The sequence below is a fragment of the Argiope bruennichi genome, chromosome 3 (genome assembly GCF_947563725.1).
Source record: "Argiope bruennichi chromosome 3, qqArgBrue1.1, whole genome shotgun sequence".
Taxonomy (NCBI): domain Eukaryota; kingdom Metazoa; phylum Arthropoda; class Arachnida; order Araneae; family Araneidae; genus Argiope; species Argiope bruennichi.
This window is the reverse complement of record NC_079153.1, coordinates 117,087,257-117,099,447: the sequence shown is the minus strand read 5'-3', so window position 1 is coordinate 117,099,447 and position 12,191 is coordinate 117,087,257.

Below are 12,191 nucleotides of genomic sequence, written 5' to 3'. Positions count from 1 at the left end.
CCCATGCTCGCCCTGTATGTTGATCTTTTCTCCTGCATGATAAAGAAGTCCCATAAAAAGTTTTACTACTTAACAAGAGTTCTGCGTTTGTATAAGTAATGAACAGACGCGACTCCCAGGATGCCCTTTTCGAAGGAGTTGCCATACCCAAACTAAATTAATTATTCTTGCAAACAGCCTGGAGGTTTGTATAAAAATTGGAATATTATGTTTCAGACAAAATATAAAACTATATACATAATTTCATTAAATGTAGGATTATGGGAATAAGCCATGTTTAGTTAGATAAAAAAGAGCATCATTTTAAATATGTATAGTTTTTTTTATAGAGGATAATTATTTTTTATAAAATAAATTGTTAGAGTGCTTTGAATTGTTAGAATGTCTTATGTTAAATAGCATAACTGATTTCACTCATTTAGTTTTGGTATCATTATAACATTTAAATCAATTGGATAATTAGTCATTTCTATTGGCTGTCTTATAAAATAAAACAATATAACTATATTGATTCTTTTTCAGTGTTGTATAAGTAATCCCCCCCCCCTCTCTCTCTCTCTCTCTCACACACACACACACACACACACACACACACACGCAGTGTGTGTGAGTGTGAGATAAAGAGAGAGAGTTATTTTAAAAAGATATATATTTGTCTCTTTATATATATATATATATATATATATATATATATATATATATATATATATATATATATATATATATATATATGTCTCACCATTAAGAGTTCGGGGCTTCGTAATAAAGCGAAAAAAAGGAACTATGCATTTTTGGCGTTATAGGTATTAGTGAAGTAATAATTTAAAAGAAATTTTAATTAACCAATTCTATAAAAATTACATTCTTTAAATAAACACGGGTTCTTACCATGCAAGCAAGGGAACCGCACACAGACTGAAGAAAAAGTCTGGCAATACTCTGCTTCCGATATCAGGGGTTGCCAGAATGTTTGCTTAAGGCAGAGATCTGTCATCCCATCCGGTAATGCATTAGAGTTCTGGTGCTACAGCGTCTTTTTTTTGTCCCTTAATAATGAAATACCATATAGATCTATAACAAAATGAGATAAAAAAATTTCATTTATCCAAGCCGTTGCGTTTTTCAGTTATCAAGTTTATATTCATTCGAGAAAGCGTCCTAGCATAGGGGTAGCGCGTCTTCCCCGTGACCTGGGCGTCCTGGGCTCGAGTCCCGGTTCGGGCATAGTTGTCCTTCATCTGTTCTATCTGAGATGTGTGAATATACACCCTGTAAAAAGGGGTTGTGCAAACGAATGTGATGCGCGAGTAGCTAAGACGTACTCTTGGCCCTCGTTGGCGCTACTAAAACAAGAGACGCTCTCTTGGCTTAAAGTCCATGGTCCTTGGTTGTCCATGGAAAGTGCCATTATAAACAACAATATTCATTAGAATGAATAGACAAATATATTTGTAGTTTCTTTGCCATTTGGTTTTCAAGTTGAGATTTGCATATTAGATGTTAAAATTGTGCAGCAAACGTAATCTTTGTAGTACCTGCAGTTTGCTGATGAATAGTCAGGTAGATATACGTTTTCCGTGAATGGATTTAGTTCAAAATGTGATGGGATTTGCATATTAGATGTTAAGATTGTGCAACAAACTTGATTTTTATAATATGTGCAGTTTTCTGACGAATAGTCAGGTAGATATATTTCCCGTGAATGAATTTAATTCAAAATATGTTAGAAATCAGCATATTTGATGTAAAAACAACAAACTTACTTAGTAAATTTAGCAAATTTCATATCTTTTTAATTATTGTGTTCCCTAACAGATTTATATATTTGCTTCATAGAGGTTTAAAATGTAGAGATTCTGCAAAATTTTGAGCTCAAATCTTTTAATGACTACTATACTTTCTTTCTCTTTGTATAAGTCATATTGAAAGAGTTGTGATATTATTCTTTATAATTTCCTTATTACTTATTATCATATAACGAAATTTGATGTTTCTAGTTTATGTATAATAGGAACTCTTTCACTTAAGGACTCTACCGTCTCCCTATAAAGCTTATTTTTTGGAAGTTTTGGCATCAGTCTTTTTCTTTTATTATGGCATTTATTGATTACATCTTATGCTTATGACCTTGAAGTTTTAAGGTATAAAAAAATCTATATTTCAGGGAATTTTCAGGAATAAAAAGAATATTTAGTAAATCTGAATTTTTTGAACATTTCCAAATAGAACTGGATTCAAATAGACCCTGAAAAATGAATTGATTATAATAAAAATTATTTGCAAATGAATAACAATCCATACTTTCTTATTGCAACAGCAGGTTTTGTATCAAGAAAATAAGTATTTGCAAATCACAGGCCTAACTTTTCTGAAAGTTTCAAAAAGCAACTGGAAAGAATTGTGAAAAGAAATTTGAGAAAAAATAACAAAATTGTCATACATGTTGGAATGCTTTTCAAAGACAACTTAACTTGAATAATTTATTCTTAAATCCTATCTAAAAAGATTTCTTCCACGATCAGATCAGGCAAATAATGAAAGCTAAGCTGTAAATAAGTCATTCGTCCTGAATAAATTTCAGAATTTCTGCGACTCCAAAAACAAAACTGCAGTTTAAATTGAAAGCAAATGCTAACAAATGCAAATTCCACTGCCAGGGAAAATAACGGACTGAATGCATAATCATTGTCTACTATGCCAGAGCGGGAAACACACTTCTAGGCGCAAATTCGCTTCGATTTTCGCACTCTCGCTCTAGTGTTACGTCACAGATGACGTCAATGACCGAAAAGACAGAAGCGAATCAGATGACTAGGATTAAACCTTCCTCTAACCACAATCAATCAGGAATGCTCGAGACACAATGCTGGAACTTAGTGTAGATTTGGTGGGGCGTTGCAGAATTTTTTTATTGCATTTATGTTTCCGCCGATCTGTCGAACAATTTCATACTTCCGTTACGCCATCTATCGGTGCACCACAAATTTAGCTTTCAGGAAACGAAGGCGATTCTTCATATTTAGATATATAATAAATATAAGTCATTATTTGCAAATAACAGGAAAATTAATGCTGAAAAAAGTATATTTTGCAATAAATTTTACTGATCAGAAATACGAAATAATTTTAGCCCCTAATTGCTATATTCATATAAATAATATTGCCAAGGGTAATGAAAGTAGTAACCATTGATAAAAGTGTGCTAAATTAACCTTAAATTATTAAAATTACGCGGATGCTACGTAATTTCACTTTGCCAATAACTATATAACATATTTTTAAGGTGAGAGGGGGGGAGGGATGTGTACGATATATATTATATTTTAAGAAGCTGGACTCTTTATTGTTTGGCATTTAAAATATCGAACTATGGAGATATTTTATAATATCTCGCACTCATAGAGACTGTACTTCTTAATTTATTAATATATATATCATTCTTTTGGTGTCAAATATTTCTAACATTGTATTTTTCATTTTACGAGATTATAACACTCCTGGAGTGATAATTATTATGCCAGGGGCGTTAGGATGGGGGGAAGAAAGGAAATTATGTATGCCCCGACTTCCCTATTAAAGGTTGGCATGGAAACAGAACAATATTGCATGTAAGTCATCTTTTAAGATCAAATATGATATGATGATACGAGTCATATTTGCCCCAGTCTGTGGGTCACAATACCACACCTAGGCCTATGGATCACAAAAAAAAAATTGTTACAATTATAATCACGATTTCTTTCCTTTAATTAAAGTCAGTTATAATAGTATGATTTTATTGATTTTAAATGTATGATAATGTGCAACCCTATTTCAATATTTAAATACGATTGAAAATTATTGTAAATTAAACATTGACTTAAATAATTTTTTTGTTTTCAAGTTGTAACATCAGTTTAGTTCAGTTCAGTTATATTAACGTCCCGTTTAAAGCAACACTAGGGCTATTTTGGGACGGATCTCGTTATTTTGAACCACGGTCAGATGACGAGGACGACACCTTAGCTGGCACCCCTCTCTCCACACCATACCAACGGGCGGACGTTTGGCCTTGACGAATTTATCGTGCAACAGACCCCCTTATATGGCGGTTCTTCAGTGGAATGGAGTCTCGAACTTGAAACCCTCTGGCTCAAAAGCCGAGACCTTACCACCAGGCCACCACGGCCCTTTAACACATTTTAAGGCGTCTGAATTACAACATGATTTCGATTTGCTATTGTGTTTTTACGAAATAAGTAATTAAAGTACTCACTGTTTTGCTTTTTCTGTATTAAATTAGAAATTCTTTACATTGACAGCTGTGTTTTAAAATCTGATTTAAGTAAAAGGTTTAAACGAATTTAAAAAAAAAAAATTAAGGATATTTTATTTTGATAAGGGAGAAAATTTTTTAAATCATTTATTTCGATTTCTTTCTATACTTTCTCGGATCAAATCTTCCTGCTTCAGAATTCCAATTTTTTTTTCTTTATCAATAAAGTACCTGCTCAAGCAAAAACATGCACGATGAAAAACGGAAGAAAGAAAAAGACACCACGTGGAGTTGAAAAACAAAGGCTCTTAACAAGATTAAATGGAGGGATTATTCACACAATTTGCGAAGGAAGACATCGTTAATCTCTTCGAAGACGACGAGCTTACGCTCAAGCATTTAAAAAGAAATCATTCATTTTTTAAGCTGATAACATACAGAATGTTTTGTTATTTTTGTGCTTCTTTTAAAAAAATCATTTAGTATTTTGAAAAAAATTAGACTTTCATATATTTATTTAATGATGATAATATTGCTCTCTTATTAAAATCTATTTTCAATGGGGGGTGGATATTAGTAAAGCTGTATTCAAGATATATACATGAATTATATAATATGATAATTATATAATGATCACCATTTCATAATAATTATTATTTTCATATTTATTTAAATATATCCACTTTTTAAAAATAAATATTTTCTATCTATACAAACTCGATCTTTACTTTAACTCCTGAGTTACGTAAACTCTTATTTTTCTATAAGACTTTACCATGCACCGAACCCATAATGTCGTATTAACAAATTACTTTAACATGTGCCGAATCCATAATGTCATATCAATAAATTGCTTTAACATACGCCGCACTCATAATGTTACATCAACAAATTTCTTTTTAAACTAAATAATTACAAAATACTTTATCATGGCCTCTTCTGCTTGCTGCCTTTTTCTTATGAATATGTGACGACTTTCATAAAGAGATCTTGGTAATGGATAAAAATTTAACTCGTGACGAATAAAATGTATACCCATTTCTCCTTATATCTAAATGAAAATCCAAGTAAGAATATATTAATAATTTTTTTCCACTCGAACTTCTTAGCTAACTTCTTTTTCCACTTCTTTGAAAGGACACATGTTTTAAGTACCAACACAGCCTTCAGATGTATCAATGATCTTATTATATTTAATCTCTAAAGTTTCAACTCTCTATTAAAATACTGATCCAGACGAATTGAAACTAATCAAAACAAGTAACTGAAAACATCGTAAAATAATTTAGATATTATATAAAGGCAAAAAACGATATAAAAATTGATATTTATCACAAAAGAAATGTATTCAAATAGATTTATTTTTAAGAAGTTCAATATATGTTACAAAATTTATAAAAACTCTATTATAAATTTAATATTATATATTGATAATGACTAAGAATCAACCTTTGCACATTTTCTCCCTTACTAAGAATTAATAGAATATGCAAAGAAAGAAACTCGTTAAAAAATCAAATCAAGTGCTTAACATGTAATCTTACTCTCAATGATAGCTTCTCCTTTATCTTTGAACCTTTAATTATTGGTTTTAAGATATAGAACAGCATTGGCCAAGTGTAAATTGTTGAAGAGTCACTCTCGCCAACAAGGTCTACTACTGATCCTCGAAGATGCACCTTTTGGATAGAATCTAAAAGGTCCCAATCAATAAATACATTACCATCATACATTTTTCAAGCCTTTATTCATTTTTTTTATTTTAACTTTGATCTATTTTATAAATTTTATTTCAAAGATAAATTTTATTTCAAAGGATGCGCAATTAATGCTTTGATCGCTTTGTGTCGCTTTTTATTTCCACTTTTAACATTAATATATGTATATGCGTTTATTTCATTCGCTGATGAACTATTAATGTGTTGATCACATGGTTTTACCTTTTATTATTGATATGTGCATTATCGTTAAAGAACGATAATTAAGTATGTCATTATTCTACGTTGAATGTTGACACTTATCAAATGATTCAGATAGAAAGACTATTTAGTAATATTGTTATACACTCGACCCATTGATAGATAAGTACAGATAAGCTCTGTTCTTCCCATTTATGTGCACGATTTTTTTTGGTATGATTTCCTCTTCTCATTTAGAATGTATTACTTGTTTCATTTTCAACAGTTGATTTATTTCTGTATACTTCTTTACAGTTTACTGCATGTACATGTGTTATCATTTAAACTTTTTCCTTTTTATATATATATCATAGCCTGTTTTACAGATAAAAAATTATTTTATATGCACCAGTTTTATTTTAACATAACAAAGGCATTTTTATTCAACACTCGCCATCAGTACATACTAAATGCCGACATTTACTGGCGCAAGTGAGAAATAATGATATTTAATACATATTTCAGACACTCACAAAACAGCTATGACAATTTTAATATTTGCCAGATATCAGACTTTTTACCATAAGATATATATGATACTGAAGCATTCAAAAAAGGAAAAAAGTACATTAAGATAATAACTATTATTACCTACTTTTTGAGTTGCACTTTTATCATTCAAATAATGAACTTTATAGTTATTTTTAGAGACTAAACAAGGATAGCATGCGACTGCCATCCGTATCACTTTTCGATGTAATAACACGATAATCGTTTAGAGAAGCAATGAGAACAATATAAAGAGGAATCATCTACCGCCTTTCGAACGACAATCTCTTCTATCTTTAAGTACTAATGGATGTTTCTCTTTTCTTTCGTGTAATTTATGATAAACATTCTTTATCCCTGTTACCTCACGTACATTTCATCAAGAAAATTACCTTTAAATGGACAGTTTACAGAATTGCAATACTTTTCATTCAGTTTTGTGCTTAAATGTATCAAATAATAAAAGCAATAAGAAAGATGGAGCGCCCACTTGTGAAAAACAAAATGGCAAACAACAAAATAAAAAAGCAATAATTTGTTACATCCGCTTTGTTTGCGTATAATGCTAGAGTAGGAGATTGAAATCAGTTAAATAAAAACATTATTTTGTATCTTCACTTTTTGTAGTTATTTGTTGTTAGATTTTATAAATTTCTGGTGTATAAGTTTCAATGTAGGATTTCCAAGTACAGCATTGTAAAAAAAAAATTCACATCTGGTGATAATTTATGTTGAGTTGCATTGTGGTATCAATTTAACCTTTTTAAATTTTTGATTGCTAATTAGCATTGAGGACATTCCAAAACAGAAAATATTTAAATATTCTTAAATTTATATTTATGTAAATTATTCTACTATAAAAGAAATCTGCATACATGGGTTATTTTTATTATTATGGTAAGCTTTGCATTAATGTTTTTTTAGGCAACTCAAATATTTCTTTATATTCAAATCCTTAAATTCCAAATGATTAATAAATTATTAGTCGCTATTTTATATTTTTTGGACTCATTTCTTATCACCCTAAGGGCCGCGATGGCCTGGTCACAGCTTCAGAACCGGAGGATTTCAGGTACGAGATCCGATTCCATCGAAAAACTGTTGTGTAAGCGAGTTATAGTGCACGTTTAATCCGACGGGGCCAAACGTCCTCCCTCTCGTATGGTGTGGAAATTTGGAGAGGGTATGCTAGCTCAGGTGTCGTACTCGTCATCTGACCGGTGTTCAAAATTACGATCCACAATATCCCTAGTGTTGCTCTAAACGGGACGTTAATACAACTAAATTAAACTTATCACCCTAATCATGGCATTCCGCTTTTAAAAAAACTCATTAAAATTATTTCTCAATACGTTTGGATAGGATCTATCGCAAAATAACGTATACAATTAAATAAACATTTAAAATCCTTTGATCATCTCAGAACTATTTCTTAAAGATTGATACAATAAAAAATCTTTACCACTATCCAGTGGCTTTTGTAACTTAAAGAACGCATTGCAACATTCTGTGGTGCCTCAAGTGATGCGGAATCACTCCCCCCGTAATAAAGGCAACAAAAACCATGAGTTCATTGGAGTGTTAAGCAGTCAATACAGATTATTCCAGTCGGTCACTTCGATAATAACACCCAGAAGAATATGTGAAGAACAAGGTGATAGAATAATCCCCAAGAATATCGGCGATACGATAGTCTTTTGTCCAGACTTATTTCTTAACATTGACTACATTGTAATACCGAAAGACATTTCGATTTTATTTCAATTTGCTTTAGTTATATAACAGAACAGTTTTAAAGCAATCTGTTCATTTTTTTACAAGGCAAACCGCCTCTATGTTTTTATCTATGGTCGAATGATGAAGAAGTAACGAATATTTTATAAACAAAGAAAATATAAAATAATTGTTTTTATCCGAAAGAAATATTTGTATTATTTAAAAATAGAATCTTTGATTTAAACTATTTTTACTTTTAGTATACGAAATATACAAAATAAAATATTATAATCGTCAAAATTTTGATCTCGAAATTTTGGCTGACCTTTTAGGTTATCTTTAAGTATCAAAAGCACATTTTTGGAAATTGTAATTATAATTTAAAAAAAGAAATCGCTCTGAACTGCATATTCCTATCTTCCAAAATATATATGAACCAGATCTGGTTACTAGAGATCAAACAATTTGGTCTATTAGATGAATTAATGTATGTGTGAATACACATATACAAATTAATTCCTCTTTATTAGTAGTAGATAAAAATTTTTATTGCAGTTTAACCCCATCCGGTAAAATGATGAGTGTAGCTCGTTATTGAGTTTTCATGCCATATTGCACAATGACGAGCTATACTCTTCATGCGATTAAAGTTACTTCTGAATATGATAATAAATTTGATTTAAAATTTCTAGTGCACTGAATCTAGCAGCATTTTTATTGCATATGCTGATATCATAGATCACTATCGTATATTATTTGCTGATAGATTGTCCTGGTATGTCAAGGCCAAATTGTCGATAGTCAGTTTATTTCATTCTTATAAACATTTCGGTCTTACTGACAGAAAAACGTGTTGTGAAATAAACATTATAATGAATAAGAGTAGTGTAGACTATGAAGATCAAGGTGATTGGAGGGATTCAGAAAAATCAGAAGAAATAAGCATACATTTACCTGATACTGAAACAAATGATAGTGAAATATTACCAAGAAGATGAAACCGCGTTTAAGCACCTAATAAGTGATTTTAGTGAATGCTCGCTCTGGAGTCATAGACATATCATCAGAAAAAGGGATTTGAAAGGAAATAAGACAATATGGCTGAAACAAATAAAAAAAAATTATGGGAGTGCCTAGCCTAAACCGGGAATAATCCAAAGTCATTAGAGGTTTTGCAAAAGTGTTGAATCTGAACTTACGAATAACAATTATATCTATACCAATAATATAATTTTAATTAACAATGTGTAAGAATTGTATAATAAACTAAGTTTTCTTAAGTAAAAATTAAATGGTTATTTCATGAATAATTTTTCATTATTAAATCTTACTGGAAAGGGTTAAAAGAAAATTCCTGTAAAAATCTGACGGAATTTAAAATTGAATATGTTGAAATAAATTTTCCTTTGAAAAGTTTTTCTTGCGCAAAAATTATAATTGTTCATGAATTTTCTAGAATCCCCTTATTTAATATTCTTTTGCTTCTATTTCTATTTCTGCTCGATCCCATAGCATGGCTATTTAATTCGATTAATTGTAGTTATAAGTATATATTTAAGTATTTACCTTTTACTTTTTAAGTTTTTATTTACTTATATTTTTAAAAAAAATTTTAAACCCATTTAGTTTTTTTAAATAAATTTCTTAGAAACTTATTTATTCTGTAATAAATATACAGCTCCAATTCCATTTCCTCAGACCCAACAAATTTCATTCCCAATCAACAAGAATAAAGAAAAAGCAAATGTCTCCACCGCAACCTAGATTCCTTAATAAATTAGCCCCGCCATCTGCCAACTGTCTGTTCTGTAACTTAATTATTTCGGAAATATTCAATTAAGCCCGCATAATTGCCGGAAATTCTCTTTTAACAAACACCTTCCCCTGAAATTAAAAAGTAAAAGAAGGTCACTGATTTTATTAGCATAACACACTTGGCTCGCAGGTGTGAAGCCTCGGCGTTGAAGCCGTAAATTATTTCCATCGTGGTAGCTGCCTGATAAAATGTAATTTGATTTGCAGTACTGACAACAATAATATACTAGCGTGGTTTCGAAATTATTTTTAAGAGTATCGGTTAATCTTTCTTCTTTGATGGAGATACATGGTTTATGAAGGTGGAATAAAAGTCGCCTTAAGGAGCTTCCCTTTATTGAAATTATTACATCAATTCTGAATCCTCCTACAATCTTTAGTTCCTTGGGTCAACATAGGTATTTACAATATTAATTATGGCATACATGTGGAAATTTTTCTGTGGTTATTAGGAAATAATATCAATATTGTTTTAGAAAAAATCTTATATTTTCTTATTAACCCCTTACCTGCCGAGGATAACTTGCGAGATTCGGTCCCCAGTGCCACGTATATATATGCCAGGGACAGTTAACACATTGACTTAGGGAGACATATATATGCCAGGGACAGTTAACACATTGACTTAGGGAGACATATATATGCCAGGGACAGTTAACACATTGACTTAGGGAGACATATATATGCCAGGGACAGTTAACACATTGACTTAGGGAGACATATATATGCCAGGGGCAGTTAACACATTGACTTAGGGAGACATATATATGCCAGGGACAGTTAACACATTGACTTAGGGAGACATATATATGCCAGGGACAGTTAACACATTGACTTAGGGAGACATATATATGCCAGGGGCAGTTAACACATTGACTTAGGGAGACATATATATGCCAGGGGCAGTTAACACATTGACTTAGGGAGACATATATATGCCAGGGGCAGTTAACACATTGACTTAGGGAGACATATATATGCCAGGGGCAGTTAACACATTAACTTAGGAAGATGTATATATACGCCCGCGGCAGGCAAGGGGTTAAGAACAAGTAATGAATCTTGAAATTCATAGACTGATAGATAATTGTAATCAATGTAATACATTAAATATTTTATATCATTTTGATTTGGATAGATTCAAGTCCTTTTTTTAAAAGTTGCACAGACTCCGATGAGAATGAACTTCATAACATTAAATTCTGGTCAGATGGAAAGGGTGACGCAAGAGTCACCCCATTCCCAGCCTCTCCAAATTTCACCACCATATCATGAGAGATAGGGATGGATTTCACAAGCACACATTTTTTGCTAGAAAAATATTTTGCTGAAATGTAACATACTTCTCAATATACACTGACATTAGTAATTTTGTTAACACTAAGCAACTTGACATTTTCAATATAATAGTGATGAATGAAATGAAATACAATCACCTGAAATTACTGTCATTTTCTCATCTTAAAGGGCGACAATTTATATGGAAGTTATGTTTTCCTCATCGTGAACACAAGCACCCTTGGTTTTCGCATTTCATTAGATAAATTTCCTGATCTCAAGTTATTGTGGAATCATTGGTGATGGACATCAGAAAAACTTTTTATAGCCACTCTTTCTAAATTTCATCATATAAACAGAGAATCGCGTCTATTTTTACATTACCGGAAACATAGGTTTACAAAATTATTTTTACAAAAATTCTATTTTACTAAATATTCCTTATTTGGGAAAATTACCCTTTTGAATATCGCGGGTAAATACATTAAAAGTATATTAAAAATGTGCTTTTAATGTCATATTAAATGATTTGACAGAATTCATTTAGCTTCATTTTTAATTTGTTTCCGAAAATTTTTCTTTGTAGCAAGCAACCAGAAACATCTTTCGGTAATATTATTTTTCCCTCAAATCATTTATGTTTGTTTCATCTGTTAAATTTCACCAGAATTTTCAGTATA